General features: G+C 40.7%; 1 protein-coding gene across 1 annotated transcript in view; it reads left to right on the top strand.

Annotated features, from left to right (window-relative positions):
* Positions 1-6,583, top strand: part of CBLB (Cbl proto-oncogene B, E3 ubiquitin protein ligase) — a 91,833-nt gene that overhangs the window by 20,584 nt on the left and 64,666 nt on the right. The gene's annotated exons all lie outside the window — the stretch shown is intronic.

Raw genomic sequence — 6,583 nt, 5'->3', positions numbered from 1 at the left:
AGGGCGGGGGTTGGCTCAGCGCTGCTGCCGCTGCCCGTCACCTGCTGTCCCAGGAAGCCTGTAGGGCTCTGAAGGTTTTTTGAAAGCGGGGGTGGGCGGGCGGGAGTGGGGGGGAAACAGGCGTGCGATAAAGGGGGGGAGAATCCGGCCGTGGCGAGCGGGGATGAGCTGCCGGTGCTGGCCTTCCACTGATTCCCTCCAGCCCTGGCTAGTTGGGCTGGGGGGAGTGTTCTGAGGTGGGAGTTAGGCGACACGGCCAATGGAAGCTGGGGAAGCTTCTGACGGACAGTTCAAGTGTCCAAACACTGTTGGTGCGCATTTTCTCTCCGCTGCGTGACTCTGCATCCTACTCAATTATATATAAGGGAGACATAGTCAGGACTCGGAGACTGTGTATGGGCAGGTGTGGGATTTGTGAATGCTTCCAGAATATTGAAATTGTTGAAGAATTCCAGAATATTGAAGTTGTTGAAGATTTTTTAAGTCTGTAAGTAACTTAGCTGTCATGGAAAAATAGAAAAGTCCATGTTAATTTTTTGTTTGATGGGGGGAATGAAACTTTGGGGAAAATTTGAAATATGTGTAATACTTGCTTGCCTGTCAAAGAAGCTTGGCATAACTGTGGGATAACTGTAGATTCCAGAAGTATAAATACCTTAGCTTTTTACTAGCAAAATTTGGAAATATCCACTAGAGAGAGACTCCTGCACCCCATGCACCCTTAGGAAAAGTGTCTTAATTTTTGCCATCTAAGAAATAGGAAAAAAATAAAAGTTGAAATTGGAAAACAAACTTAGTAGTAATTGGAAAGTATTACTATTTAAACTGACATAATGTTGTCACTGTAGGACTACAAGCATATTTGGCTAACCAGGTAAGCTATAATATTCAAAACACTGAACTATTTAATAACGTACTATCAAAACATGTTATAATTGTTGCCAAATTATTTGCATTTGAACAATAACCATGTCTTAAATTCTAGAACATATAGGAACCATCACTGTCCAATAATGTAGATAGTCTTAAAACTTTCATACTGCAGGTCTTGTGAGTAAAACCTCAAGTCTTGAAACAACAACAGTGACCCCCTTAATCCTTTCAGATAGTTTTTGCTCAAGTTGGGTTTCTGCAATAGAAAATAGTTTAGAGTTGTCAATTGTTGATTTATAGTTGTCATTTGTTCCAGCAGAGTGCGCAAAGAGTCAGCTAACATCTTTGAGATGTCTGTGGTAGTTTCCGGTCAGGTGGTTATACCAGCTGGGCTCAGACTTCCTGAAGGAGGCTTGAGTTTCACTTGCTTGTCCTTTTCAGGTTTTTTGCCCACCGTCTTTGAGGATGTTTACTTATTTTTATTTTTTTGCCAAAGTCTCTATTGCTCACTCTAACACTTAGAAACTCTAGTGGGATCCTTAAAACAGCTCCATTTTGCTTTTAGATTTGCCTCCCCCCATTGGAAATGTCTCTCTCAGTTTCTGCATCTGGGGAGTTCCCTCCCCCGCTCGCTTGTATTGGGGGGGCTTTATGCCATTATCCTGGTGTATTTGCTTGCAACTCACAGTTCATGTGGACCCATAGACCTCGCCAAAGGTACGTGTTGCTCGCCCAGCCTCCACACACTTGTCCCGGTCAGCGGCTCGAGTTCCATTCGGTCGCACAGCGGCAGGACCTTCGGGGCAGAAGGGAGCCTCAATTCTCCAGCCGCGTGCCAGAGGAGAGGCAACCCTTTAGCACCCCATGGCTGGGGGCCCAACACAAGGGCCCCAGGGGAGCGTGCACTTTCACACACACACACCCAACCATTGGTTTGCAGATCGCGTCCCTGGGAGCTCTCCAGGGACACATCCGCCATTGAGATGCCAAAAACCGGAGGTCCCAGCATTTCTGAGATTACCTTTTCTTAAACGGTAACTGAATATCTTAAAGGTTCTATAAATATTTTACTGCAATACTTGTAATATTAACAGTCTGCCACCCCGATGAGGTATTTTGGATAACTTGTGAAGGTTTCTATCTTGCATCAAAGAATATACATATTCCTATCATTTGTAACATCTTATATTTTATGCTTCAGTTCACTAATGCTTTAATGTTGATATTTAAAATATTGAACCAGCAGTTGCATTTTAATAAATGTTAAATCTTAACATGCCTTTACATACCTCCCCAGCTTTCATTTTAGAGACACTGCTATGTGCAGAACTATTAAGAATAACCAAAATACAGCCATGATATAATAAGAATAACCAAAATACAGCAGAACTATGAACATGCTATGAAGATTTAATACTAAGAACCACTAGTACAGTGGCCTACTAATTATTTTCACTCTATATGTGCCAAATGAGACTAGACCAGGAAAGTGCCATAGTAAAATATAATCTGAAAATTAATGGCTTGAAACATGGCTTACATTTTTGAACCCGAGTATGGTAGTACTTTGTAGACCAGTGGCTACTGGAGGGGATGCATTGCTGAAAGTAGGTAGCAATTACACAAAAATAGTAGAAAACAAGAGTATGAACTGGAAAAACTGCACCTAATATAATTTTGTACATTTGTCACCAGTATGCATTGCTGCAAGTGCTTATACTCAAGGCTCTTTTTGTAGAAAAAGCCCAGCAGGAACTCATTAGCATAATAGGCCACACCCAACAGCAGGAACTCATTAGCATGTTGGGCCACACCCCTGACAGCACAGATCATTAGCACCCACATGTTACCAGAAGTGTGGTTATCCAGCCACATCCACCTTTTGCTTGTTATTCTGTTTACCTTGTTTGTTGTCAAAACCAAGGGCCTTTTTTTGTAGCAGGAACTCCTTTGCATGTTAGGCCACACACCCCTAATGCAGCAAATCCTAATGAGTTTCTGCTGTTGGGTGTGGCCTGTTATGCTGATGGGTTCCTGCTGGGTATGGCCAACTTGGGAGCCAGCCGGAACTCCGTTCCTGTGCGTTCCTGCCCAAAAATAGCCCTGCTTATACTGCTGTTTTTGCACTGTAGCAGTACTGTACACTTTAGTTTTTAGTTTCTTTCTGTAGTAGGTAGTATCTCTGCATTGTCCTTCTGGGATTCTGTCCTTTTGCCGTGACTGTGGTCTGTAAAATAAAATATATCAGAACTTCTGCATAGTTGATGTATTATCTAATTTGTGTGCCTTTGCTAAAGAACTGTATGCCAAGATATGTAGAGGTTGCTGTCTTGCTGAATAAATCTCAGTTGCATGTTCTCCTTTTATTAGTAACCTGTGTAGCATTTAGGATAAAGACTGAAATATTATAAGTTGATATGTTGGGTGAATGTTTCAAAAGAGGCATTCATGGTATCCCACATGAGTCTGGTCAGCATTGAGCAAAAAACAGATATATATATCAGGATTTCAACAAATAAAATAGAATTATCCCTGAAGAATTGCTGTTTACTTTGAGTGTGTAATGGTTATAACAAACACCACAAAGATGCTGGCCTCTGCTTTGCTTTGTATATACACCAATAACGATATTATCCTATTCTTTATTACCTAAATATCACTAAAGCTGATACTCCATCCTTGTTCTAGTGGAAATTAATTTTAGCAGAACAGGAAGATGAAGTGTTCCTCATTCAGGATTTTTTAATCAGATAATTTTTTTAGAATTGTTTACTTGAAATAGTTATTACCTTGGGATTTTGAACCACTGTCTAGCATTGTGCTTCAGTATATATGCTTTCAAAACAGAATTTAGGCACCTGGGCTGGAAACGTAAGAAACTTTGTAGGCATGCTCAGTGGTTTTAGCAATCACAGTATTATTCCTTGTTTAAATTCAGCCAGTTGCCAGTCTTCCACACTTGTTCAGCATGGAAAACTACATTTCATTTTTAAAAAATCAGAAGCCAGAAACTAGGTGTGGAGGAGGGGCTCTTGGATGACAAAAGTTGAAGGATTGGTAAACAAAGATGGGGAATTGGTAGAGAAACTGGATGTATCCTTGTGTTTTCAGTAGGAGAAAAGGATCTCTGCAAACTGGTTTAAGTGGACAATAACATGGCAAATGAGGTTCACCATAAGTAATTGGAAAGTGATGTACACTAGAGTAAAAAAATCATAACTTGGTAATGTACATCTCGCAGAGATCAGTTCCTCTGGAGAAAATGGTGGACTCAGTGTCATTATACCCTGCTGAGGTTGCCACAGCAAATTGACACTGAGTGTCCAAGGCCAGGGCACCATCCCAGAGCCTCTTTCTAGAGGCCATTGTATTTATTTCCACAACGGGCCTTTGTCCTAGTCAAATATATTTTCAGGGAAGAGAAGGGATCAGTAGGAATCTCCCTCTCCTTCTTACTGCTTTATTCTCCTGCAACAAAGCAAACATTAAAGTCTTTCCAGGTATGCTTGCTGCTCTAAGTATATTCCCTTCTCCTTCATTCATAATTGTTCTGCGCTGGAAAAAGGATGAGCTGGCTTCAGTACCTTTTGATGATAAAACAGGTGGGGGAGGGAGATTGAGTTAAGACTGAATACCACATAATTTTTTTAATTTTTTGTTTAAAAACAAATTAATAACAAGATATGCAATTTTGTATTTCTGTGTATAAAATGCCAATCTATACTGCCTTATATCCTGTCTCTGTGGGTATAGAAAACCCTTCACCAGCAACTGACAATTTTACAGTTGCCAGTTCCATTCTTTGTACCACTCTTGACCATAGAAGGTCTATTCTGTGTGCATCTCTATCAATAAGTAGTTAATTTCACTGAAGTGTAGATCTATATTTTCAATAACTGGTCTTATAGCTAAGGGATATTTTTTGTTTCCATTGCCTGGCAAAAACCAGCTTGGCAGCAGTAATCATATGTTAAGACAACCATTTGCTGGTCTCCAGGGATATCAGGTAGGTAACTCAGCAACAGTGTCTCTGGTTTATAGGGGATTTGTTTTTCCAACCCAATTGATATAATTTTCACCATTTGTTTTTGGAGGCACATGTGCATGTACACCACATGTGAAATAAAATTATAAGAAAATGTGATGGAATTAGTTATTGAGGTAGGAATTATCAGAACCGTCAGGACCGTCTCCTCCCGTATGTTCCCTCACGGGCACTGAGATCGGGGATGCTCCATCGTCTGGTAGTTCCAGGCCCCCGAGTGGTGAGGTTGGCCCACACGAGATCTAGGGCGTTTTCGGTGGCGGCTCCTTCCTGGTGGAATGAGCTCCCGGAGGAGATCCGGGCCCTGCGGGACCTAGTGCAGTTCCGCAGGGCCTGCAAGACGGAGCTCTTCCACCAGGCCTTTGGGTAGGAGCCGCCGCCACCACCACCACCACCATCGCCTCACCACCGCTGTTGTATTGTCCTTCTACCAGCCTCCATGGAGGTTGATTAGTTTGTTGCGTCGGGGACACTTCTATTGTCAAGATCACAGGCAGCAAATAATCGCCGAGTATCTGTAAATGGTATCGATTATATAGACTGAAGCACCAGTTTTTATTGTATTTAAAAAACGTATTTTAGTGTTTTAGTATTTGTATGCTGTTAGCCGCCCTGAGCCACTGGGTAGGGCGGGATAGAAATCCCATAATAAATAAAAATAAATAAATAAAAATCTGGTTATTAGGATTCTGCTGCCTAAGATTTTGGGATAGCTCCTAGAGCCAAATAAAATTTGTTAAGGCTGGCTGTAATTGTGTGTTCCTAATTTAGAACAATAATCCTTTTTGAGACATAGTTCAGTTTCTTATATTGGCATAGTGCTAGGCATGTAGGTACCCTCATAGAAACCTCAAGTGTCATCTGCCTTTATTGAAAGGCTCCAAATTGTTCAGACAAGTGTTGTGTTTTGTTTTTTTTAAAAACTCCCTATGGTATGGTATGAAAATACTACAAGGGATGTGTTACCCAGGACTGAGGAAACATTTGATTCTCATAATGCTTTGTGAAGGGAATGGAAATGCTACCATGCAACTGTATGTAGTATTCATAATGTGGGTGTAATTGACCATACAGGTCAGTTACTTGTATGGAGAATTATCAGTGTGATATATGCCTGGTGCCAGCTGGCTCTGGTGTGGAAACTTTGATATGATAACTGATATGGTAAGCAAACATTATGGACATCAATCATATACGCATTCTATGAGCTTCTTTCTGAATTATTTGAGGATAGTCATAGGGACCTGTTAATATTACTTCATTTTTTATATTACCTTGTGAGCCAGTTGAATAGAAAGGTGTTTAACAAATGCTATAAATAAATATGGAGAGTTGAGGAGGACATCTTTTTAAAGTCTCTTTTCAGATCAGGTCTTTTTTACTTGCCTATTTACTTTCTACATTGTTTATGCAGTAGCTCTAAGAATTGTTATGCCATTGTTGCTTTAATTTTAATACTCACCCGTGAAAATAGTCATATGGATATTCATTTGTGGGGACATATATGGAAATACACTCGTCTGTGCCTTGTGTGTAAAAAGTACAAAATTGTAGTAACTCATGTAGTAACTCATGTAGTAACTCATGAAGCATGTACACACACACACATTGTGGAAACAATCTGATCCTGTTTCCCTTGGCAAGAAAATGGCAAGATTCACAGTC

Source organism: Gekko japonicus, unplaced genomic scaffold, assembly GCF_001447785.1.
Source record: "Gekko japonicus isolate JY-2015 unplaced genomic scaffold, Gekko_japonicus_V1.1 scaffold187, whole genome shotgun sequence".
Taxonomy (NCBI): Eukaryota; Metazoa; Chordata; class Lepidosauria; order Squamata; family Gekkonidae; genus Gekko; species Gekko japonicus.
The sequence above is the reverse complement of the archived record's forward strand: the minus strand, read 5'-3'. Positions and strand labels throughout refer to the sequence as shown.